Source organism: Indicator indicator, chromosome 22 (assembly GCF_027791375.1).
Source record: "Indicator indicator isolate 239-I01 chromosome 22, UM_Iind_1.1, whole genome shotgun sequence".
NCBI lineage: Eukaryota > Metazoa > Chordata > Aves > Piciformes > Indicatoridae > Indicator > Indicator indicator.
In genome coordinates, this window is record NC_072031.1 from 13,941,062 (window position 1) to 13,967,420 (window position 26,359).

Genomic DNA, 26,359 nt, shown 5'->3' on the forward strand with positions numbered 1-26,359 from the left:
TCCTTTTCCCCTCCATGCCAAAGAAGGTCCTAGAAGAGCTCTGCCCAGCTCTGGTCAGACCCTTAGTGAAAGGTGGCGACTGCAGAGAGAGAGCTTATTTGATTGCATTGCTTCATTTTATTCTAATGAAGAACTTGGAGGTTTGGATGAGATATGATAGAAGCAGCTGCTTAAAGACACACGTAGGCAGCAAGGCTCTTTTGATCACGAATCAAACAGGATGAAGAGCAAAGCTTCCATGGAAGTCAGGCCTGGGAGGGGGGTACAAAACGTAGACTTGTTTGTATTTGCGCTCCCCGGGAGCTGCGTAACAGCTTGGTGCTTTCATCTGGAGAATGAAAGGCTCCACAGCCTGGCTGGGGAGCTGGACATGTTTGCAGACTACAGGCTAAGGGTTGCAGTACAAGGAGAGCCAAGTGTGTGACTGCCTCCCAAAAGCTCAGCAGAAGATTTGGTGATCACTCACCTCGCAAATGCAGCCTTTGGCAGGCAGACACCAGTTTTAAGGAGCACTAAATGCCTTGGTTCTATTGATCCTCATGAATCACTCCTCATACCCCGTGTTTTCCTGCTGAAGCTGTTAAAACAGGCACCATTTTGTGTGCATTTGTTGGCAGGCCACAGCTGGCTGTTATCAACACAGCAGGATCAGATTTGGAACCATTCATGTGCCTCCACCAGGACTCACACCCCCTTTATTCTCCAAACCCTCTCATGTGCCAGTCCAAGACCAAATGTGCTATAGGTCGATTTTTTGTTGTTGTTTAAATACATCAAGAGTTAAAAAACAGTCCTTGAAACCCTGCTACACAGACCCACTTTCACATGCCAGCACCAAAGATCTAACAGCTTTCTGCCAGAAGGGCTGGCACAGTTTCGAGCCAGGAGCCTACTATTCCCAATTACTTAACTCCAGGAGTCTCCTTCACTGCTGAATCCAAACTGATGCCCTTCTGAAGCAGATGGTGCTGCTTGGACTTTCACACCAAGTCAAAACTAGAAGTGGGTAGATGCAGACTGGATGTTAGGAAGAAGTTTTACACCATGACGGTGGTGAGACACTGGAACAGGTTGCTCAGGGAGGTGTTGGAAGCCTCGTCCCTGGAGGTTTTTAAGGCCAGGCTGGATGCGGCTCTGGACAACGTGATCTGGTGTGAGGTGTCCCTGCCCATGGCAGGGGGATGATCCTTGGATGATCCTTGAGGTCCTTTCCAACCCTAACAAGTCTATGATTCTGTGATTCCCTTTGCCTTTTGCTTGTGCCATCCTTGCAGGAGCTGATCAGAAACAATGCTCTCCCTTGAGCCAAGGCTCCTGAGACTTGCCAAACAGTTTTCTCCTACACTCAAGAAGTGATTTCTGTGCAGGCAAGGAGAAAGGGAAGAGGCGTAGCAATAGCACTGGGATGCTGTGAGGCATCCATATTTCCACACTCTGCATGTTTCTGGGATCTCTCCCAAGATATGCTGGCCTCAGGTTGCTGCAAACACACCAATGGACCCTGGGAAGGAGATGTTCCCACAGCTTTTTAACTTCAGGTGTCACCTGGTGCTGCCTCTGACCAAGCCATGTCCTCTCCAAAACAGAGGCAAGAGAAAAATGGACAATACACATACCACCAGCAGAACCCAACATGACTTCTCCCCTTGTTCTGCCCAAGACAATGACACATTGTTGGCAGTTGCAAGAACCTGTGCTGGACAGCCTCACACAAAAGCAGGGAGAAAGGCCACGGGTTCAGACAAAGGCAGCTGCTCCAGGGCTGTCACTGAGCTCACAGCTCTCACCCCAGAAAAGAGACTTCTTTTTATTCTCAGTGAAATCCAACTGGTGAGAGTTTTGTTCATCTCATGTGATGACAATTCTGATCTCTACCATTTCCACAGGGGGTCCTCTTCTTTTTAGAAACAGCTTTTTGTTTGATAAAGAAGCACACTCTGCCATTACCATGTTAATTAACCTAAACACACAATAGGACAGCTGATTTTTTGCATCCAGCCTAGATGATCTTACTTGGCACTAAGACAGTGCCTAAACCCACAGGAAGAGGAGTGAACCATTCTCACCCCTGAAATTTTCTCCAAGTGCAGCAGGGAAAAAGCAAGTGGGTCCACCAAAATAATGACCCTGCCCAACTTCTTCAGCACCTTCTCTATTAGTAAACTCTGACCTATTCAGGTCAGGGTACCTGATAGGGGGAAGCATTTTTCAGCTAAATCCATCATTTCTGGATGGTGTGGGTTCCATGTTCTTCTCCTGCAAAGCTTTCCCCAGCCTGCTTCTCAGGCAGCTACAAGCTTACACAGCTCACACTTTTGGTGCAAGGGTCGGCATGTTTGCAGGAGCCTTGGCATTAGCAAACTGCTCCAAACCCAGCATGGATGCAGGAGATTAAGTATCTGCTGCCTGTTACATCTGCCCGAGCTTGGCAGACAGCCTGGGACAGTCCATTAATGCCCTGGGCCAGGCCAGCAGAGAGGAGGATGTGATGGAGAGGGTGTTTAATCACACACTGTAATCTCCTCACTGTACATCTGTTGGAGGTAGTGGCTTTGCTTCCTCTCACTGGCAGCCAGGAAGCAGCCAGGATTAACACAAACATGTTTGGGTTCAGGAGGATCCTTTGTTCCCAGGGTCAGCCGTGCGGATGTGCAGCTTTCTGTGCTCAGGGGCAGCCGCTTTGCTTTTAGCATGGGCACCACAACCCTTAAACGTCCTTGTTCATTGTCCCAGCACCTCATGAAGGAAGAGGGGAGGGTTTTATGCAAGCCTACCACCTTCCTTAGCACTTCTACTGCTGCTTGCACTGGATGCTGCAGTTTTGAAGTGTGGCCTAGTGTTTTTGTCCTCCCCACTATCTACTAAAAATAACTCTCCAAAGTCCAGCCCATGTATCAGGGATGAAAAAAACCTCCAAACCCAAACAAGTATTCAGCTTCTCCCTGCCAGTCTCCTTATCCTTTTGGCAACAGGCAGGCTGTTATGCACACTGCTAGTAACCCAGATGCACCAACTTTTCTGGTTTCAACCCAAACAAATGCCACATGGACAACAATATCAGATGATAGACACAGATCAGGGACTGACTGCCCACAGCATTCCTGCGCACCCCTTCTTCTGTAGGAGGTTACAAGAAGCCATTTACTGGCTGAGCAAAATGCAAAGGGGAGGGGAAGCTCAACTTATAGCAACAACAGGCTGTGGACTAGGCTGTCATCACTGTCCTCCAGCTCTCTGTGGTGGCTCTGAGTAGAGTCCAGAGTTTTCCTGAGCTCTCCATATGCTGGTTAATTAAAGCCATTCACCGTTGTGCTGTGTGTCCCCCCGGGAAGGGCGAGCTGCACACTCCAGTGGATTGTGCCAATTCCACACAGGGGGCATTCATAGAATCATTTAGGTTGGAAAAGACCTTCAAGATCACCCAACCATTAACCCTACTCTACCAAGTCCACCACCAAGCACTGCTTTAAACACATCTAGGGATGGCAACAAGATTTTCAGTGAGATATTTTTTCCTAATGCCCAGCCTAAACCTCTCCTGGTGCAGCCTGAGGCCCTTTTCTCTTGTTCTATCATTAGTTGGGAGAAATACTTGGCTGCTGTCCTCCCTGCTAGGAGTGAGAGGGAGGTAAAACACCCTCCGAGATGGAGCCCCAGTGATTGATTCCCTGCTTCTTCCTGCTTTCAGACACACAATAGCACAGGCTGAGCTCCAACAGGCCAAGTTTCACCCCAAAGCAGATGTGAATGCAACAATCTCAGAATAGCACCTCAGGGCCAGCCTGAACTGTGCTGCTTTAATTAAAGGGCTGCAATTCCCAACCAGATGAGTTAATGGGAAAACAAAGAACCACACAGTCTCCCTCCCCACAAAGTCTCCAATGTCCATAAAGCTGCACTGACCTTAACTAAAAATGGATGCAGAAGTAGCTAAATGAATACAACCTTTAAGCATGGATAAGCTCTCATAAGCAAACTCCTTCAAGGCTGTTTCTGGGATTTCCTGTATGTTAAGCCAGGATAAAGAGGCTATAAACCCAACCCAAGACAACCCATTTTGGTGAGAGACCCCTCTTTAGAGATGTACCAACATCCAGCACAGGGAAGAGGGCCCTCAGCTCCATACATCCTGCCCAGTATAGAGCTCTCCCTCTAGTATGTTCCACTGCAGCAGCTCTCCAGTCTCACCACATGCAACAGGCAAGATGTGCAGCAGGAACCAACCCCAAACATCCAAAATCCACAGGGTGTGCAGAAATGAATGCTGTGCTTTGAACGGGCAAAGGGTGAAGGAGGAAAGGGCTGGGAGGACATGGGTGCGGGCTGGGTTTGCTGCTTCCCCCAGGAGAGCCAGTGGAGGGTCCCTGAGCAAGGCTGTTGCCCAGGCAGCGCTGCCGCTCAGCGGTTGTCAGCCACGCCACAGCTCTGGGATGGAAAGGAGGAGACAGAAGGCCAGGGGAAAAAAAAAAAAATGTTCCCTCTTGATACCAAGGATGTGATTTATTCTGGGAGAGGAGTGGCTCCAGGAAGACATAAAGCAAAGGCACAATCGTTAAGACTAGGCTGTAAGAATGTGCCAGGGTGCAAGCAGAGACCCAAGAGTGATGGAGAGTTAAAAGGTGGATAAGGAAAATCCAGATTTCCATCCAACACCCACCAGGAGGGCTGCTCAAAGCTCTTACAGGCAGCCATTAAACCCCATTACTAAAAACAAAGACCTCAAACACCACCTCCTGTTTTGCATGTTCATGTTAAACATGAGCATATGGTGTTCCCTCCCCTTTTTTAAGGCACTGGTATATGTCCCATCCCTGAAACATTCCAGGTCAGGTCAGACAGGGCTGTGAGAAACCAGATCTAGTTGAAGATGCCCCTGCTCACTGATGACCATTAAAGATCTCTTCCAACCCAAACCATTCTATGATTCTATGGGATATGGAAAGCCTTTTTGCTTCCAGAAACACACTGGCAGGCTGGTCCCAACAGAGGTTGGGGTCATTTGTGATAGAACCAGAAAAACGGTAAATCCCACTCCACACTTGCCTAGCTCAGCAGGACTACCTTATATCTGTAACTCAAGTTCTTGGAACATGTACACCAAACCAAAGCAAGCTTTATTTCTTCCCACAGCTTGGTTTCAGAAGGCTAGGATCAGCTGTTGGTTTGGGTGCAGTGGTTAGAGACCTACAGAGCCAAAGTATCTGCAGCTTCCCACAAGAAGTGCTGCTCAGCACCAACATCACCCTGCAGCTGGTCAGAAGTGGAAATCATTTGCTGATCTCATGCTCACTTACTGTAATTAGAGCAGGAGAAGCAGCCCTTTCACTGAAGGGGATCATGCTCCAATTTGAACTTGTACAAGACTTTAAAGAACTTCTTTATTTGGGCTATTTTGAAAAGGAATTTTGTTTTGCAGCTTCTTCCTCTCAAGCTCAAGAGAAGTGAGGAATATACGAAAAGCTGCAGGTCAGCTGCATCAATGAGCACTGGAATATTTGCACCACACAATCATCACATCAGGATCCCTTCTCCCAGACTGAGAAAGCCTCATGAAATAACATTTTTCAGAAGCTGAGCAGGCTGATGCCACACAGAGCAGCTCTGCAGCTCAGCACACCAGGAAGCTTAGGCATGGCCTGGATGGATTTGCTTTGTGGCCTACCCAGAGGTGGTCACTCACCAACCTGAGCCAGCCTGCAGTACTATTGTTTGGTCATTTTATAAAGGTTAAAGACTGCTCCTTCCCAGTGCAGAAAGTTAAGAGCACATGATACAGGAAACCCATCTGTAGCTGCTCCGCACAGTTTCTGGATCTGCAGGACTGGTTGCAGATAACAGATCTGTGCCTTCTCAGCCAACATCAATAACCAAATGAGGGCAGAGTAGTTCAAAGCACTCAGCAGCTGACCATCTTGCCTCTCCCCTCAGTGCAGATTGCCTTACCCCATTCAGCAGAGGAGATCTAATCCTCCACACAGTCTCACACAAAAGGGAAGATGCTGATCCTGATAGCTGGAGGACATCTAGCAGGGCTAAACAACAGTGGCAGTAACTGTGGAACTGGTGGAAACAATGGGAACCTTAGAAAAAGAACAGATTTAAATTTCAAGACAATCTGATTTTTAAAGGATGACTTCAGAAGGTCACTCAAGAGGCTGCACCCAATAGCCTTAAGAAGGTTAAGGTGGAACAAAAGTAAGGTATCTTATTTGCAGAGGTATCTGCTAATGGTGCATTGTAAGGCTGAGAGGAGGAACAATTACTGAAGTTAATTTTGAAACTTCCCTCTTACACCACCACAAGATAAACAAATCTCCCCACCCCAGACAAATCTATAAACCCAGGGCTTTTGGTGACAGGAACTGGAGGAAGCCTCCTCCAGACCTGCCCTATTTTTCTTGTGGTTCTCTCTCCCCCTACTGTCTCACAGATTTTATTGTACTAGGAAGAACTCAGCTACAGATGTCCTCTCTGCTCCATCCACAGTTGTGTAGAGATTCAGGTTTATGTAACACACCTACAACCATGGTTAGTGAATCTCTGTACTATGGCAACTTCCATGGCAGTTCAGCAGCACTAACACTTCACTTCCTGTCTAGAGCCTTTTTTACTGTTTCCTTTACCTACAGCAGAAGTTAAACACTCCAGCTCACACCACCACCAGCAAAGATTGAGAAGAGGTGAACCAAGTGAAGCAGCTATGCTGGTGAAGAGCTTTGCTCTAGGTACAAATACACCCTCAGAAACTGGGCGAGTACAGCTTGCTTTGACAAGGAAATTAAACAAAAATTAGGGGAAAACTCCGAAGTAAGGTGGTGCTCCTAGCTTTAAACTGGTCACAGTAAACCAACAATAAATACAAAATGGTGGGGAACTAGCAAGGATAAAGAACAAAGAAGGCAAAATGCTACCTGGCCTCCTTGAAATCTCAGAAGTTCAGATTTAGGGAGGTCATGAATGCCCCCTCCCTGGAGGTATTCAAGGTTGGATGAAGCCATGAGCAACCTGATCTAGTGGAAGGTGTCCATGCCCATGGTAGGGGGGGATGGAATTAGATGATCTTTAAGGTCTCTTCAACCTAAATCATTCTGTGAATTCATGAATTATTCTACCTGCAGCTCCCCACAAGAGCTCTGTGCAGACAGTGAGAGGACAGCTTTGCAGCCTTGAACCAAGCACAAGAGCTACAGCAGCCAGCTCTGTGACTGCAATATTTATAGGGATAGTATTTACAGCAGATAAACTGGAAATGGCTCTCTGAACTGCTAACCTCCATCTTCCAAATTCCCCAGTGGGACACTGAGTCATCTGCAGCTCATTTGCTACTCCAAAATAAGCTGGTGGCAAAACCAAAGCTGATGGCCTGTGCCGGCAGCTTGCTGAAACCTCCCAGGGAGAAAAATGCACTGCAGCAGGTTTCAAAAAGCCCAAACCACCAAAAAGTGCAATGTGATGGAAGAGTCACACCCTACACTCCACTGCAGACATGCTCTGGATTTCCTCCCACACCACAAAAGCTGTTCAGATGATAGAATGGTTTGGGCTGGAGGGAACCGTTAAAGGTCATTGTTTCCACACAAACTTCCCTTCCCCAGTCAGCAGAGATCTTCAAGTAGAGCAGTTTGCTCAGAGTCCCAACCAACCTGATCTGGAAAGGTTCCAAGGATGGGGGGGCATCTACCATCTGCCAGAGGAACTGGGCCAGCATCTCACCACCCTCAGTGTAAAGAATTTCTTCCTTATATCCGAGCCTAAATCATGTCTGTGTATACAAGCATCACCCCTTGCCCTGTCACAACAGGACCTGCTAAAAAGATTGTCCCTCTCTTGTTTACAGATCCCCTTGAGGTACTGAGAAACCACAAAGTCTCCCTGGAGCCTTTTCTTCTCCAGGTTGAATATCCCAAACTCTCTCAGCCCATCCTCACTGAGTGTTTCCATCCCTCAAATCACTTTGTGGCCTTATTGCTCTAGAAGTCTGTTCAAAATAATAATGATAATTAAAAAAAACTATCAAGCAAATGAGTATTTCCCAAACTAAAGCAGATTAAAGTACTGAAAACTAATCAGGGAAAGAGCTATGCCAGGGGCTCACTGATTCCTCCTTCAGAGCCCTCAGATGACATTCCCATTCCATCCTGTAGAGCACCCACCAGCCCAGCAACACCTGGGCCTGGATTTGTGTTTACTACAGAAGTGGCAAAGAAGCTTCTAAACTGCAATAAAATGGTAACTTTTGCAGCCCTGCTAAGGCTGTCTGGTCCCACAGCTTCAGCAGCTGCACTGTGCCCCCCAGAGCTGCAGGGAGCAGAGGGACACTGGAAAGGAGATGCAGTGAGACAAGCAATGTCCAATGCCATGGAGTACAGGCTGCAGAGATCAAAAGTTTCTTACTCAGCACCTTGCCATGGGGGAAAACATCAGTCCCTGCCCTTGCTGGGTGCACACTGTCACATCCCTGCAGGTCACTGCAGTGTGTCAAAGAGTATTTTGCAGGCAGGACCATGCCCAGCCTGGAGCTTTTGAAATAGCAGAGCAATGCCCAGAGCACACCCTGCAAACCCACCAGCCCTAGCAAGACGCATGGCGGAGAGGACAGAGAGATCCAAGGCCGTCCCACAGTGCCTGCTTACCCCAGAGCAGTCTAATCTGGACCAAAGCTGATCAGCCACCTCATCTCCTGAGGGAGGATGGGCAAGTTACTAAGAGTGGTGCTGCAAAGTATCCTGCCAAACGAGGCTAACACAGCACATGTTTGCCTTCTAATTAGGAGAGCTAATCGAGCTGTAATTTAATTTTAAGTCATACAATCCCTCTCAATTCACTTTTTTTTTTTAGTAATCATACTAAAATGTGGGGCTTGGAAACACTCTGGAGTAAGAGGAAAGTATGGTTGGACTCCATGATCTTCATAGTCTTTGCCAACCTAAATGATTCCATGAAAACCATCTCAGCTCTGTGGACATCGAAGCCAAACTGAGTTAGCAGTTCTAAGGGGAGCCTCTCTGAATGAAATGAAGCTGGCAGTGCAAGCAGACAGGCTGGCTTCCACACAGATGTGAGACTGGGAAAGAGGCAGGGAAAACGAGATTGAAACCAACACCTCAAACTCTGAAAGGTCTGTGAGGTTCCAGCATCACGCAGGGGCTGGCCCATCACAACTGATCTGAGATGGGCAGAGTGTGCTGCAGTCCTTGGTGGTGTGAAATGCCATGGCAGGCAGGTCCCTGTCTGTAATGCTTACAAACACTGATCACAAAGAGCAGCTCCCCTCTTCTGCCCCTGCTTCAGCAGAGCACACGAGTTTTAAGCACACTGTTCAACTACTTGCATGGTCTGACTTGTCTGCTAACCTGAGATGCTGCAAGCTGGTTTTCTGTAAAAGCCAAGAGCCCCCAAAAGCACAAACCAGGGATCTGTTTGAGACCCAGCACTCATCCCCAAGCAGCAACAGCTGCTCCTGCTTCGATCCAGCCACAATGGCAAAACAAACTGACACCAGTTCAGTTTTGAGAGGGGAATCCTGGCTGGTTTAGAAGGAAGAAAACTCTCCTACCACCCTGGGGCACTGAGGAATGTTGCTGCTGTCCAAGGCTTGGGGGGGTGCCACTGGAAAAAACAAAAGGAACTGCAAGTCTGGAGTGCTGTGATGGAACGTAGGCGAGGATCAAGGCTGGTGCTTTGGGGTTACCTTATCAAAAGGTGGATTAATTAAGCCATGCTATACATGCAGCTCCTCCAAAAGGACTAAAGTACAATGCTTTGAGGGGTATGAACCACAGACAAAAATGCAGACTGTGGGATACCCAAAGATTAAATCAATAGCTTTGGCATCACAAGTGAAGCATTTAGGAACAGGGTTGATTTCACCCATTTCCCCAGCTCCAGAGCAGCTCTCAGATTTCTGTTCTCATTTTCTCAGGATCTCTATTGTAAAGACAAGGAGAGGATGGAAAAAAAAAATCATGTAGTCACAAACACACCATCGTTAAAACACAGCAGAATTTGCAGATGCTACTCAAAACCATTTCTAAAGTGCTTCCCCAACACGTGGGGAAGCCTTCAGCTCCTACTGACTACTGAGCAACCCCAGGGAAGAGGCTTTCCATGCCAGCAAACCCTGCTGCCCTTCCTACAGTCCATCACTGAGGAATGGAGATCTTCAAAACACCTTTCTCCAAAAGAAAAGCACCAGCTGTAGACCTGCAACTGCAAGGGGCAGATGGAATGAAACACCAGGACCATACCATACTGAGATGGTTGCATGAAGCCACATCCTCACGTCCAATGTCCAATTCATTTGTTCAAAGGTGCAAGTAGGGAAATAACACCCAGTTGGACCAGGGTAAGAACGTGTTTTCTCAGCTGTCTGCCAAAGGAAAAGAGCAAGGCAGTTCATAAAGGAACCATTTTCTTGAGGTCAGTAGCTCCTAGGAGCAAAGGAGGCTCGTGGACAGTCCCAGAACATCACCACAGACTCCCCTGATCCTAATTTTTTTTTAAATCCTTCCTAATTTCAGAGCTCAAGTGCTGAATAAGAACCAACACTGAAGTGGCTGCAAACAGATTTTGCAGGGAAGAAACATGAGCTGTACCAGTTAAATAATGGAGCAGTTTAACCCATTGCCAAAGGAGCCATTTGCATTAACCTCCTGAAACAGGATATGAGGCACTTTCTGGCAAGGAACAACAGATTCACTTTATTAGAAAAATACTTTTAAGGTTCAAATTCATCAAACCATTTGCAATTTGTAAAAGACATAATTGGCAAAAGACAAAAGCTGGCTTTTGGCTTACCAGCACTATTGGCAATTACCACCCAGAGGGATATTACCTGTTCACAGCTAATGAGGGAAGCCAGTGCCAAGTGTCAGGCACAAAGACCCTATTAACTACTCTGGAAAATGACTCCTTAGGATCCAGGAAGAAAACCGTTCTGAGCCATAACAGGCCAGGACACTTCACTTGGCATGAAGGACTGAAGGTGATTGTCAGGAATTGGGTATTGTCCTTCTGTGCTTGTCTAGATTCAATCAGACTTATCTAGGCTTAACTCAGACTACCTGAAAACCTGAGTTTAGACCAGATCAACTTCCACCCATGAAATTAAAGGAGAGTCACAATTCCTAATTGCTATCTTAAGCAACCAGACTGGAAACCTAAGGCACTCCTCAAGCAAACAAATCCAGCACTTCTGGGTAGATGTTGTAACTTGGTTTATTTTAGCCTAGAATTTACTATGTTGCAAATCAGAGCTGGTAAGGCCAGCCCCTTCCTCCTGCCTGACTTCTCCCTTCCACTTCTGACCTAGGATTTTATTGCAAAGGGAAGCCAGCATTATTGGCCATAAAAGGAAAAGAGCCATCTGTCACATTTCTGTGGAGTGGAGTCAAGGAGGAGGAACTTCAGAGACTTCCTCAAAACTCCGGAAACACCAGAGGCCACCGGTGTCCCCCAGTGAGGATGAAAAGGTTTTTTCTCCTGCTTCTGTCAGGAATGCACATGGGCAATGAGACCAGACTGGAGGAGCACAGACAGACATCTTGTTTTAAAAGACAAAAAGGGGAGGGAAACAAAAAAAGAAGAGTTAAAAAATGGGGACAGCAAGAAGAGTTGGGCGGCATTTGAGGAGATGTATCCTGAGCTTGGGCTGGGAAACCTCTGGAATCACAGAGTGGTATGGGTCAAGAGGGACCTTTAAAAGGTCAACCAGTCCAACCTCTCTGCAGTGAGCACCTAAGACTACTGCCAGTATTTATCTTGAGTTTCCTTTACCCTTGCTCAGGTACATAAGCTCAGCCTTTGCTAGCACACAGCCCACAGCTGAGCACCTCCACTTGGGTGCCCTGTGGAGGCTTAGATGCTGCCTGGCAGAGTGAGCAGCACTGGAGACCCTCAGCCCTCTCCCCTTTTTTTCAGATATAAACACTACTACTTGACTTCTCAGAAGCACAGAGGCTTGGCTGTAACAAACTCCACAAAACCTTCACTTTTTGGTTTGGGTGACAATCTGGAACCCCTCCCTTGCATGTGCAGCTTTTCAAAACAAGCTTGAAAAACATCCTTACAGGAGATTCTCACTCCAGGACAGGAAAACACCAAAAGTTACCCTTCCCAAGACACAACAAACCACCAAAATTAAATACAAATCAGATAGACACCAGACAGCTTCAAGCTGTAAGGTTCCTTTGGGTGTACTGTTTGAACCATGCTCTTCGTCAATCAGACTTTCACTACCCACTAAGTGTTTGGTCAGTTGTGGTTCCCACTGCTCAATCTGATGCTGATGTTCCTTCCAAGCAAGCCCATGGGCTGTGTTAGCTACCACAACAACTTCCAGTGCCAATTTATTTCATGAAGCAAGACCCCCAGCACATCAGATTCAGATTAAAAAAGGAAAAAAAAAAAAAAAGGCAGGTACCTCATTTTACTGTTTTCTGATGCAACTCCCCACAACTCTTTTTTGACATGAGGTCACTAAAAATAACTCATCCTTAAGTCCTGTTATTTTTATGCAGTCACAAGGATCACTAAATTGCTTCTAATTATCCCATCCTTCCTAGGAATTTCTATTTGTGCTCAACAAGACACAACAGGCTGTGACACCAGTGCAATCACCACACATCTTGAATTACAAGGCAGCTGGATAAGTTTAGTTTCTCCTTGTGAACAGCTCTGGGACAATGATTGTTAAAAAAAAAAAAAAGGCCTGGTTTACTGTGATCTTTGGATTTGATGTTACAAAAGGGGTAAGCATACAGGTAGGTGCCAGATTAAAGTAGGAACAGATCTTACACTGGCCATGCTTGAAAACAAGCCCAGCCTCTAACTGCATTCACAGCAGGACTGGAAAAGTTCCACCAAAACAGGATCATCGAGGAGATTCCTAAAAAGCCCCTGGAGCAGGACTAGGTCTGTTGGACTTCACTATCTTTCCTGTAAATACATCTTTACTGCTTCTGGCTTCCAGGGGACATTTACTTTCCCCCAGACAGTGGTAACAGAGGAATCTGCTCTAGGCACAACAGAAATATAAATAGTTGGCCATCTGCACTGTGCCTGACTGTACCAGACTGGCAGCTGTATCTGCACTGCAAGCACACTATTAGTGCACAGGCCCTGCTCTCCAGTATCTCCTGCCATCAGGCGAGTCAGCAGCCAGCTCTTACTGGAACTCATTACTGCCTGTCCAAATATTTGCATGGAAAACTTGCTGGACACTTACTCATAGGATGCTTGGCTCCTGCACCATATTCTTAATGCTCCCTCAACACCTCAAGGGGAAGAGGATTTCCAGAACTGAACACCTACAGCTCCATGTTTTCCTAGCAAGCCACAGCTACTTGAAGCTAGAATTCACACCTTATTTCAAGTGCTGTTATTTCACACCACTGTTTTTCCTCCTCTGAAACCCACATTGCTTTTATCTGAAGAGTCATCCATTGCAATTTGTATTGTCATGGCAACACACCTCCCTCCCCTACCCCAAACCTCATCTGAGTCTCATTGTGTTCATCACCAGACAGGCATGCAGCACGCTGCATACAGATGAACAGTGCCTCTCTCAGGGCTCTCAGGTCTCATCTCCCTGCAGCCTGACACAGCTCCTTCTTCAGGGGTTCAGTTGCATCAGGGGAAGGCAAGGAGCCTTACTAAGCCAAATTTTTCTAATAAAAGGAGTAAGTTTTATTAGTATAAGGTATGTTTGCAGTATGCATGCATAGTGGTTTAAAAGGAGGAGAGCAGGTTCAGAGTCTGAGCAATACCAGGAAAAAAAAAATTTCAAATATATCTATTTCAAGCAAGTGTCAGAGGGTTTTGCTAAAGCATCTTGGGCACACTGGTAAAATAAAAAGGGAATACTGCTCCACAAAGGATCATACTCAAGAACAGGGCTCTGGAGCCCTCTTATGGCAGCTTGCTCTCAGCTTCTCTGGAGCAAAACCCTGTGTATGCCTCATAGTATCTCCGTGCAGACAAGGCTGCAACGCCACTGAGTTAGGGTGGGAAAAACATTACCTGCCTAAGGCTGAGCTTTAGTAACACCAATGTTAAAACTCTACACTTCCAGCTACTTGCCTGCTCCTGATGAGTGTTCAAAGGCTGAGCAAGCCCCATGATTAAATGTGGTGAAAGACGACACGGTGACCAACCTCCAAAGTTTGACTGCTGTTTAGCTACAGAAATACATGAGATGTGCTAAGGAAGTGACTCCATCTACGGCTCCAGCACTAACAACCACTCCATAAGGATGCCAGGCTGCCCAATGCTATGCAGGAAGGCCAGACTGGTTTCATACCAACCCTTTTTGACCTCTCCAGGCCAGTAAAGTCCAACAGAGCTCAGTTATGGACAGGTCAAAACCTCTGCCCAGCAGATGCTCAAGAAGCACGCAGCAAGAAGGCAGCTCACTGCTGAGCTCTGAAAGGGTTACAGAGAATCAACAGCCAGGAAATATTTATGGAGAAAAGATGCTGAGCTGTGCATGTGTCCCAGGCTGGAGATGGTTTTAATTTACCTCTTGTAAAGGCTGTGATTATTTGCTGCTGGGTTTTGTTGAAAGCAACTATTTCAGGCTCCCTTGCTCCCTCTGGTGTCGTAACTCCGCAGCCCATGCAGAATAAAACACTCCCCTGTTCCAACATTCCTTAATCCTGCCTTTTTTTATCTCCTTTATTCCCCTCTCTCTGGGAAGGAGACAGCAATATTTATAAGCATTACAAATTACCAGGGCCTTGTAGGCACACCTGACTGTGGCACACTAAGGATGTTACAGATCTCTCAGAGTTCGGAGCTACATCCACACAGAGCCTCCTCCTCCTCTTTTTCCAGCTCTCCCCTTTGGAGACTGACTTCCTGCAACATCCACCATGCTCCTCACTAGGTCCTTCTCCTCTCCTCTTTTTCCAGCTCTCCCCTTTGGAGACTGACTTCCTGCAACATCCACCATGCTCCTCACTAGATCCTCCTCCTCCTCTGCAGCTCCTGACTGCATGGTTCACACGTGCTGATGTGCTGCTATTAAAAAAAATAATCTCAGTTTAGACCTTTTTTATGAGCACAGGGATTTTAAAAATAGGAGAGCATCCTCACCATCAGCTAGACTGGAGTCTGGCACCATATCACCTTGAGACTAGCTGTACTCTGGGGAGGAAGCCATACCTCATTAGTCCTCTTGTACCTCATTAGTCCTCCTGTGTCAGTCTCCAGAAAGCTGCACAGCCCCACAGACAAAGAGGAACCAGTCTTCACCATGATTAAAACTCCCATCCAATACTGCCTGCTCAGGCATTTATTAGCTGCCACCTTGCTGCATAGCTCTTTGGCTTCTTTCCTCCAGCCTCAAGCTGCTCTTCCTTTGCTTTGCCTTTGTGTTTCTTCTCCATTTTCTCATTATCAAGTTCCTGTATGATGCCACTATAACACCAGTGGCAACAAGGCCACACTGTTTTTTGTCCCCCCTTTTACCTCTGTGAGCTGCAGTTGCTGCTTTCCCCATCCCCACACCTGCAAGATACTCCATGCCTCTTTCCCCAGCTGGCAGCAGCTTACCCAGCCTGGCAGAATCCCTTTCTCAGCAAGGTTTCCAAGCTCTCCTCCTAAAGCATCTACCCCACTTCACATTCTTGGATTAACACATGCCTTGAAGGGAACCATAAATATTTGCCTGGATTTCTGTTAATCTTGCTATGACATAGCTATTAGGATTACTGGAGTGAGGGTTGATAAGCAATGGGGTGAAATGCTGGAGTGTTTCAGGAGATGACAGTAAGATCTTGCTGTATTTTACTCATGTGGATGCCTTGGTGACCTGTGCTAATCCACTTAGAAAATTACTATGAGGGAGTGAAGAGTCTTAACATACAAAAGTAGGAGGTGGAATGCTGCAAAAAGGAGTTCATTTCCAGCCCAGCCTTTTCTAAGTATATGCACAAACATCTGTACTCAGAGCTAAGTGGAGAGGCACACAAAAACATGCAGAGAAGCCAGAGAAGGACCTTTCTGCAGGCCTACCCCCACCTACACTGGTTCACCAGAACTCAAGGAACTCTGCTTTATAGTCGAACCTTTCTTTTTCAGCATATATGTACAGAAATGACTACCCTCAGCTTGGGAACAACAGCCACTTAAGGAACCACCAGTGACAAAATGAAGGCTGTCTTGCAGAGCTCAAGCCCAACATGGAGTTTTAGATGCAGTCATCACCTACAGCCCTTTTCATACAGCTCTTATTCCTCAATATCAAGACAGTGTTGGTTTTCTCCACCAGCATAACTGGCATGACCCAGTCTGGCACCACTGGAAGTCCATTCAGACCTGTTGTTTCCAGCATAGGAAGATGGAGGGCAGGGAGGAAGCACCTTACAGACAGGGCAGGCACACTGCTCCTCCATGCAGCTCTCCAAGGGCTGGGGACTTTCTGCACCATCTGTGGTACTTGATCTGATGGCTCTCTATAAATTTTTCTCCTTTGAGTTTCTGACCTTTGAATCACACATGTTCCAAGGCTGTCTCTCCCCTGGCAGTGCTAATTAGCACAGCACGTGATCCCCAGGAGAGTATTACCCACTGAATCCAGGCTTACCACTTCTCACACTTCCTGGGCTCCCCAGCTGTCAGCCAGCCATGTCTGTTCACACCTAGTCTGGTTTAGCCTGGACGATCTAGCTGACTCACAGCTTGAAACAGTGAGGCTGAGGATTGTAATGATGTTCAAGCAATAGCCTTCAACTCAGAGTGAAGCCAGAAGTGACCATTAGAGGCTCCTGTAAGAGCATCTATTTCCCATATCAAAAATTCCATTTACCTGCACAATCTCCTTCCCTCCTCCTCAACCGATACACTCAGTCTGACCCAAAAGCTCCAGGCTGACTCAAAGCATGGGTTTTCAACCAGCTTTTTACCTTTTTCACTTCTAATACTATCTTATCACTGCTACATTTGAGATGTCACACACATCTCTGAAGGTACACATTTAGACTTATCAAGTGATCTCATAACATTTCTCTTCAAAGAGCTTTAATATCTCACTGTAAGCAGGATTTCTAGACTGCAGAAAATACTTCTATAAACTTCTTCTAAGGGTCTTCTGGCTTCTTGTCATTCTTAACCAAGAATCATTGGTGTCACTCATGCCGTAATATAAAGAAAATAAGATCCTTCTTTGACTCTCCATGCCCCAGCATCCAAGTCCAAGCACTACATCAGCTTTCCTGGTAAACACATTGATTGCTTTCACTTCTCCATGGTGATGTGACACACTCGAGAGCAACTGTCCAGTCCACATTTTAAGCACAGCATCTACCATCAAGGCCACAGAGAGCAGCAAGAAGACCCACAGATACTCCAGGCATTAACCTGGGAAGCAGTCTGAACAGAAAGACACCTGAAGTAACACATGCAAACAGATCAGGGGAACTGTGCATCTCCCTGACAAGCAGTTGTAAGGAGTCCATGTGGGAGACAAGTCAGAGGAGCTCGGTCTGTTTTGGTACAGCTGTGCAGTTGCACAACTCATGATATACAACAACAGTCCACCCAGTGCACTGAGTAAATAAGCTTTCAGTTTTACATGGCCAAATCAGCCAAGCCAGCCTTTCCCCCACACCCTCCAACTCCCCAGTGCCTGCAGCCTCCTCAGGGCTGGGGCTGTTTATCCACTCTTGCAGGCAATGAAAGAATTAGAGAAAGGGTGTAGGGGGGACAGCAGGGGAGGTTTCTGTGCAGGCACACACAGCACACTGACATGCTTGCTTCTGCAGGTGGTCAGACACTGGAATGGGCTGCCCAGGGAGGTGGCAGAGTCACCAATCTTGGATGTGTTTAAAGGTGGTTTGGATGTGGTGCCTGGGGATATGGGTTAGGGGTGAACCTTGCAGGGTAGGTTATTGGTTGGACTTGGTGATCCTGAGGGTCTTTTCCAACCTGAATGTTTCTGTGATTCTGTACCTTCTGAGTACTTCCCTGACAAATTAAATAAATAAAAAAAAAAGCTGCAGAGTAAACCCTCAGTTTCAAAGTAACAATAACTGATGGGTATCTCAGCCATGGCAACGGGCTGCACATAACAGGAAGCAGGTGACGGACAGCACGTCTCATTCAGCAGCTCCTTCGTTCCCATTTAGCTTTCAGAGCTCACAGGAGGGAACAGAGAAGCTAACAGCCACAGTGAAGGCACAGCAGCTTTTTCCCTGATCAGGTCATCTCATTCCTCACCCTGGCTCTGCTCACAGCTGGGCTCTGAGGCTGCCCCTCGCAGCGACAGGGATTTGAGCCAAGCGCAATCTGAGAAAGCGCTTTGAAACCTACGGCCGTGCACAGCTACCGCCTGCCAGTCACCAGCCTCTGCTGCCAGTCACCCACATGGGGACACAGAACACTCACTTTACCACACACCTTTTAATTTATCTCCTCACAGAGGGAAAGCACAGGGAAAGCAATTGCAAGTGTCACAGCACTAAGAGTTCAAGTTTCAGACAAGGAACCTGATCCATGTGTCTGGTGAGTGCCCAGGGCTTGTACCTGCTCCTTAGGGGATCACCTGCATTTCTCTATCTGAGCCTTGCTTTTCCTCAATTGCAGGCTTTCAGCACATCACAGTGCTTGGGGGCAGGAAAAGGGAAGTAAATTACATATAAGGCACATGCCTTCCAAGAGAGCAATGCTTGTTGTTTTTAGATCAGGGGTCAGTTTTGACTAGGTAAAGGGTGCTCTGCTTTTGGAGGACCAGATCAGAACAGCTGAGTTAAATCTCCTGTGCACAACACGGTTTAGTCTGGCAGATGGGAGATGCTAAGCAAAACTCATTAATCTGTTATCACTTTCACCCACCCACAAAAATCCCAGTGGTCTGAAGTCATGGCTTTCTGACACAAATCTAGAAATCTATAGCTTGTACAACAGCTGCAACCAGAATAAAGTTCCAGGAAGAAAAAAACAAAACAAAAAAAGCCTCATTTAATTACGTGGGTAGGTCAGAATTTTCAAGACAAGGATCTCACAGCAAAAGAAATTTGTGTCTGAAAGTATCCATGTGCTTGTTTGTGGCACAAAACTGAGAGAGTTCCTTAATGACTCCTGCAAAGTGCTTGTTCCTCACTGCACACGTGAAATACACCACAAAGGGTTAAAGCCACAGGATAATAAAATACTTCAAAAAGAAGCTTTTTTACTAAAAAAATACCCCAGGCTTTCATGTGCAGACAGAACAGTTACAAAAACAACTCTGGCTCAGATAACCTAATCTACTGAACCTCTACCCCAAACAGAGGAACAGCAAGGACCAAAGGCTGAAACAACAACTTTCAAGCCAAGCAGTTGGCAAGCTGGTGCTCCAAGCTGGTTGGTGGTGTGCCTATCTCCATATCTAGAAAGGTTCAATGTGCTCATTCAGGGAGACCAAGAGAAACTAAATATAGCAGCAGGCTACCAGCAAACACACAAACTGGCACAGCTTCCAGCTACCTGAAAGATCCATCCCTCTCTTTTCAAGTCACTCTGGTAGCTGCAATCCTTTCCCTTGTTTGGAGACGAGGTGCCTTAAGAAGGCACCTTCAGGTTTTACTTACATGGATAATTGCATAGACAAACCTTAGGATGGAGGCAATGCAATAACACCACCAACAGTCCCCTCTCACCCCACTCAAGGGGAGCATCTGGCTCTTTCAGATGTGTGTTTTTTTTTTTAATCAAGCCTGACATCCACTCACAAACAGGAGGCAGCATCCTCATTTCATGTGGCAGGAGCCAAGGCAAGACCTCTTATAGCAACTGCCTCTTCATCCAAGAGCATCTGCTTTGTTTTAACCTCTGCCCTTTAAGGAGGGCCCAAAAAAAGAAAAAAAATGAAAAAACAACCAACCAAACATCCAAACCACCTTCTAGCTGCAGAGTGGCTTTAAGTGATGCTGGGTATCGTGGCAAGGCTTTTCAATGCCAAAAAGGCCTTGGGGAAAGATGCTTTACCTCTTGCTTCTGAATGGCATCTCTGCCACTAAAAGCCCACAGACATTGTGTTTTAAGCAGCAACCCTGAAGACAGACCCCAATTTCAGCCAGGCTTTGAGATTTAGCTTGAAGGCATGTATGCTCCCAACAACAACAACAATAACAAAAGAAAAAGAAAAAAAATGAGGTCAAAGAAGCTTCTTTTGAAAAAAATAAATAGAGCAATAAAGCATTCATTCAGATTCGCTTCAGAGGATAAATCAAACAAATACAACCATCTTATCTCGCTGGCAAATGTCATGTTACAGTGTCCAGCTTTATGAGAAGTATGCTGGCTAGTCTGGAGAGCAAACTGACTTTTCATTGTCTAGAAAAATGCTGCTCTTTACTTTTTACAAGGTTTGTTTGCTTTAACCCCCCCCCATATGATCTGTAAGCAACGCCAAGCCTGCTTTGTCTCCTCCTCTCAACGCTTCCCCGGATGCCTTGAGACTTCCTAGCAACCTCGCAGCAGAAACACGATCCATCTCCTTTCACCAGAGGGACAACTTGTTTAAAACAAGCTCCCAGTTGCCCTCCTGCAATGGGTGGGATACAGTTACCCACAAACACCAAGGGGAAGGCAGTAAAGCTTTCTCCAACCCCTCCACTTTTGGCCTGTTTGTCCCTGCTGAAGTCAAACACTAAGAGCACCCAGGGAGGGAAGCAGCCAGCGAATGGCTGATGGGTAGTTACAGAAGCATTGGTGGCTGCAGCCCCCAGAGGCAGCTAAGCCTGTTCAGTATTTTGGCACTGATTTATGACAAGTGTACTTGCATTTCCATTAGCCACAGCCTTCCCAGTTGACCCCTTGGCTTGGAGAGGCAGACTCGACATTAAACTCCCATCAGCTTTCAGTGCTGCTGACCTCATCCCCCAAACTCGCAGCGATGTTTTACATCAGCCAGGGCTGAGGCATTCCATTAATGCTCCTCCAGTTCGGGGAAACAGCTGCTCTGTTTACACTGGTAGCAGCATGAAGACCACTTAAGCATCACCTCTGTTCCCTGAGCCCATGGCAGGAGGAGCAGCCGCACACGGGCCCTGCTCTGGACCTCCTGGCCCCTGGCAGAATGACCTGGCTATTAGTTATTCCACAGGGCAGAGGTCACTTAAACCATCAAGACACAGGAGAGGTTGTGTAGTAGCAAAGCAAGTGGTTTCCTTCAGGCCAGAAGTGCAAGCACGAGAGAGGTATTTATGCTGACTCCAGCTGAAGATGAGCAGGCTGGCTGGCAATCAGGAAGGATTGAAAAATGCCAAAAAATAATTGGCCTTTTTTTTTTTTTTTAACCTCTATGGGTTTTATGGATTCATCTGTTCAGGCAGAGATTCAATAGATAGGGCTGACGAATGCAGGTTATAGCTCACACATGGAGGGCACTTCCCTGTCACCTCTTCAAAATGCTTGTCACCAGGGTGCTAGGTGCCAAAGCCACACACCCAGCTCCACAGCCAGGACAGGGGTGCCTGCAGGGCAGCTCTTTCCACAGCAACAGGAGGAGACTTGATAACATTCCTGAGAGCCAAGTTCATCCAGAACAATCCCCTCAGCCTGCAGGCACCACCTTATATACCATAGCTTACCAGCAGCCACCAGCTTCTCACTGGGAAAGTCAGACAGCTCTGTTCATGCAGGGGCTGCTTATCTATCAGTACCACATGCCAGATGGTTATGGCAAGTCCCCACCAGATCAAGGGGATGCTACTACATATTTTTCAAGGATTTTTGTCAGCTAAGACCTCCAAAAGGCAAAACCTTCAAACACTTGTTGCTCCCACGGTTCTGACGTTGGATGTGCATTAAATTAACCCCCAATGTCTTCTGCTGCTGCTGGAAGCTTTCTTTTCTATTAACCATCTAGTCAAGGCTATAGCTGCTAACAAGCCCAGGAGGACACATAAAAACCTACAGCAGCCTTGGAGCATCTGACAGCATCTGTCACAAATAGAGATAGAAAGCACCACATACGGGGATGTTCAGCAAGGGTCGTAAGTTCTGACTGTAATGAAGTCAGAACACGGCCGGCTCCTGCCATCGCTGATCATTTTGCTGCTTCATGGATTTGCTGCCTTTCAGATTTGTGCTCCCCCCACATTTTTTTTTTTTTAAAGAGCTTGGGCTATGAGCTCACACTGCAGTTAACATGAGAGGCCCACAAAAAGACACTGACTCTCACAGGCACTAAAACCACTACTCAAACATCCCTGTAAGCAAGCAAGAAATCCACCCTCCAAATGTCTTTTCCTTTTTCAAACTGCACACTAAACGAAGGCTGGCTTGATCTGGGCTGTGATATGCAATCCAGTTAACCCCACTGAACCTGAATGTGATGGCAGGTATTGGGGTGGGAGAAGAATAAAAGCCATATTTGCTTTCCATCTTCTGCAAACCATTAGGAATGAGTGACACAACCTGCACAAACGCTCCCTGTTTTTCACCTCATTCCCAGTGGCCAAGGTGTTGGCAGCTCACAGCTTTGCCAATTCTACCACAAAGCTAAAACACTGATTAAAGCATTGTTATCTACTCCTCTTTAAACCAGAGAGATGAAAAAAAAAAATCAGTAGAGGAGGAAAAAGCTGGCATTGAATGAGACAATTCAAACTGTCCCTTTCCAATTCCTTAATTCACATGTTAGGGGACAACCACAGTTGGGATTTTCAATCTCTGGAGCAATTAAAGGAAATTAAAATTCAGGGAATGAGGCCTTATGCACTCAAAGCTTCATTAACCCTGTTGCCTTTTAATTAAATACGTGCACAGGAAACTTTGGCCAGAGAAAGCATTTCCCTTACTAACAACACTCAGTTTTAATGGCAAATCACTACTTGCCTTTTAGAAACCCAAAGAATCCTGGGGTTATAAACTCTAAACCTCTCCAGCTCCACTGTGGCTTTATTAAATCTGTGGTAAAAATTACTGCCTATCATCAGCTCCCTCTTCACAGAGCCATCTGCCCCCCTCCTCAGACATCCTAAGCTGCACAAGCAAAGCTCTGCTTTGGGCTTGCTTCAAGATAACAGGCAGCCCCCCCCCCCCCCCCCCGGATAAAACATGAGCCAGGATTTAAGAGCCCTACACTTATTATGATCAGGTAGAGAAATAAAGTTGGCTAGCTACAGCAGGATCTATTTTTCAGCCCAGGGAGAAGAGATTAGAGTAGCCAGCCTCTCTTTTAAATACAGCTCATCCTTACAAAAGGCTCTGGCAGGCGCTAAAGGCGATGTGCAACTAGGACAGTTTAAAGGATAATCTCTGAAAGGGGATATTGTCAAATCTGCCCAGCCCCAAACACTCAGCTCGCTTTGTGAGGTACCATCTGACTTCTGAGGGAGTCATGCTGCTCATGTGCCAGCCTCCTGGCTTTGTTGAGGATATAAATGAGGCAGGGCACTGATTTATCTGGGGGTGTGACTGCCTCGCAGGGACGGAGCACAAAGCACCTTGATGCTTCCCCACGTTCATCCAAAGGCAGCATCACCCAACTGATGCACATGCAGGGACCAGCAATGCAGACGAAAGAAACACAGTCCCTTCCCCTGTCTGAAAGAGATCACAGAATCATAGAAAGGTGGGGGTTGGAAGGGACCTCTGGAGATCATCTAGTCCAACCCCACTGCTGTCACCCACAGCAGGTTGCCCAGGATCACAGTATCAAGCCAGGTTTGGAATCTCTCCAAAGAGAAGGAGACTCCACAGCCTCTGAATTCAGCCTGCTCCAGCATGCTCACAGCAAAGAGTTTTCTCCTCCCGTCAGATGGAACCTCCCTCCAGTTTGTGCCTGTTGCCCCTTGTCCTGTTGCTGGGCACCACTGAAAAGAGTCTAGCCCCATCCTCTTGACAGCTGCCTTTTACATATTGATAAGCAACAACAGATCCCCTCTCAGCCTGCTCTTCTCCAGACTAAACAACCCCAAGTCTCTCAGCCTTTCCTCCTCAGAGACACGCTCCAGTCCCCTAATTTCTAAGGAACCTCCACCATGAGGCAGCGATCTCACCCAGAGACATGCTCTCATGTCCTCATCACTAGCAAGCAAATTCACACCTCAGAGGTTAGACTTCAGTTTGCCTTTTTTCTCTTAGGGCTCCTTTTTGGGAGAATGATTTCAGCCTTTGGCCAGCACACACTGATCAGTTCTGGTTTTGTGGTTTATCACTGACCTATTTCAGCCGTTTCAACCATTTCAAAGAAGAGAGCGAGTGTTTAAAGAGACAGCTTTAACTGTCACCATAAGAGCTGATGTTTGAAATGACACTTCCCTTTGCACGCTTGCCCCTTTCTCAAGGAGCAAGCAAGCTCAGCAGCACAACCTTTCATGCAGAGCCTCGAAGGGATGCCAGATTCCCAGGTGGATGCTCTGCCCAATTGAGCGAAGAGGCATTAACCACAAACGCCCAATTTCTCCTGCTTACAGCAGCCCAAGAATCACAGGTTAATTGCTGCACCCCAAAATAATGTTCTCTTGTTCTGACCTCACAGCAGCCATATTCTCTTCTTGCATGGAGAGCTGTTTGCTGCTGTAGGATGCCCTTGGTACTACCAAGGACATCTGGAATGCATTGAGTGTGACAGGCTCACGCTGAACGCAAAAATCAACACAGGCACTTACACTTCCTCAGCCTTTGACACCAACAAGGGAAGGGGCTTCCTCCTACAGCTCCAACAGGGAACAAACCATGGATTTTGTGATGCTTGAAGTGCTACCAGGCAGAACACATCAGTCCAGCCCTCTGGTCCATTAACCTCCTTGTGTGTGTGAGATGGACTCCCCATCCGCATGCAGCAAGCAAGGAGGCGGCGCGTAGTGAGCGCACACAGGTACACTGCTGGGCGAAGGAGGTCATCCCCAATGCAAACCTGCTTGTACAAAGAGTTCTGCTCACCAGTCCTGATGCTATCACCCTCTGATGACAACATTTCCTGACCCAGTTTCTATCTTGCTCGCCATTCCTCTGCTACAAGTAGTAATTAGTAATGTCAGTGTTCTGGCTGGATTGCTCCAGTCCCATTAATAATGCAAAAGTAGTAACAGGGAAAGCAGAAGGAAAGAGACTTGAAGGTTAAAAGCAGTAAGAGAATGCATTTTGGGGGGCACTGGAAAGGGGAGAGAGGAGGAGAAGAAATGCTGGCCTACTGAGATTATAACCCATATACTTCAAAATATATCGTTCCTTTCAGGTGGAAGTGGTGGTGAGCCAGTCATGGCTAATTAGAAGGCAACATGTAAATAAGAATGAGATAGAGGTGAGTTTTACTAAATTAGAACAAAGCTTCTGTTTAAGCTTCCCTTTCCCCCTCTAAGCCTGCTGCTTCACTACTTCATGTTCCCATTTCTTTGTTACTCCTCTTTCAGAGATCAGCAGTAACCTAGCATCCACTAGTGACACACATTGGAGCTTCCTCTCTCCAGAGGAGCTTCTGCAGAGAACTGCCTGTACCTGCCCATCCACAGCCAAACGTTTTAATGCCAGTCACCAAGCTGCTCCTGGTGCACCTTAACCTGAGGCTCTGCTGGAGCTGTTTATGACATGCACTCTGAACCTCAAATAGTGCTGGATGTGAGTAGGCAACCCAGCATCTCCCTGTGCTTCCGAGGCCAGGGAGTCTTCACCACAGATGGCAGCTCCCTCAAGAGCTTCAGAACCATGTAAGGCACAGAGCAGCTTTCCAATCCCACTGAGTAAAGCTGCTGGAGTTGCATCCTCAACTGCATCACCTGGAACCTTGTTTTCTCTTCTCTTTCTTTCCTTGCTAAGCCCACCATAGAAATAAAAGTAACAAAGAAGCCTACAAGTTTGGTGTTGGTGCCTCAGCTGTTCCTGTTGCTGAAGGAAAAGTCACACATGGACAGCAGAAGGGCTAAACTGTCCCCTGCACATGAGGAAAGCAGCTTGTTTGGGGCTGACTCTGCTCCAAAAGCAAATAGCAGGCACAATCTGAAGGGGTTGGTGGTCCTTAGATTCAGAGGATTTGCAAGACAGGTTAATTTTTAAAGGTCTTCTAGCATAGCTGACCAAGCCACACTATGCCTTCTCCCCATGTTTGGTATTTACAGCTCCCTGTATGCCAGGCCTCTTGTCAGTGGTGGTGATGGTGTGAAACAAAAAGCACGTGGTCTTTCCATCAGCTCAAATCCCACACATCTCTCCCTTGCAATTTATCAGCTTATCTGTGCCATTATGATATTTAGCTGCAGCACAGCTCATTCAGTCACTTGAGATAACTATTCCAAAGTCCTCCAGCATGAAGGTTTCAGATGACCACCCAGAAGGGATTAAAAAAACCCAAAAAACCACCCCAGCAGGCTCATTGAGATGAGCTCACTAAAGAGTAGCAAAGAAAAAGGAAAAAGAAAAAGCACACAACTGG

At 46.8% G+C, this 26,359-nt stretch overlaps 1 protein-coding gene across 1 annotated transcript in view; it reads right to left on the reverse strand.

Annotated features, from left to right (window-relative positions):
- The window catches only part of RNF216 (ring finger protein 216), a 64,654-nt gene that overhangs the window by 13,892 nt on the left and 24,403 nt on the right, over nt 1-26,359 (reverse strand). The gene's annotated exons all lie outside the window — the stretch shown is intronic.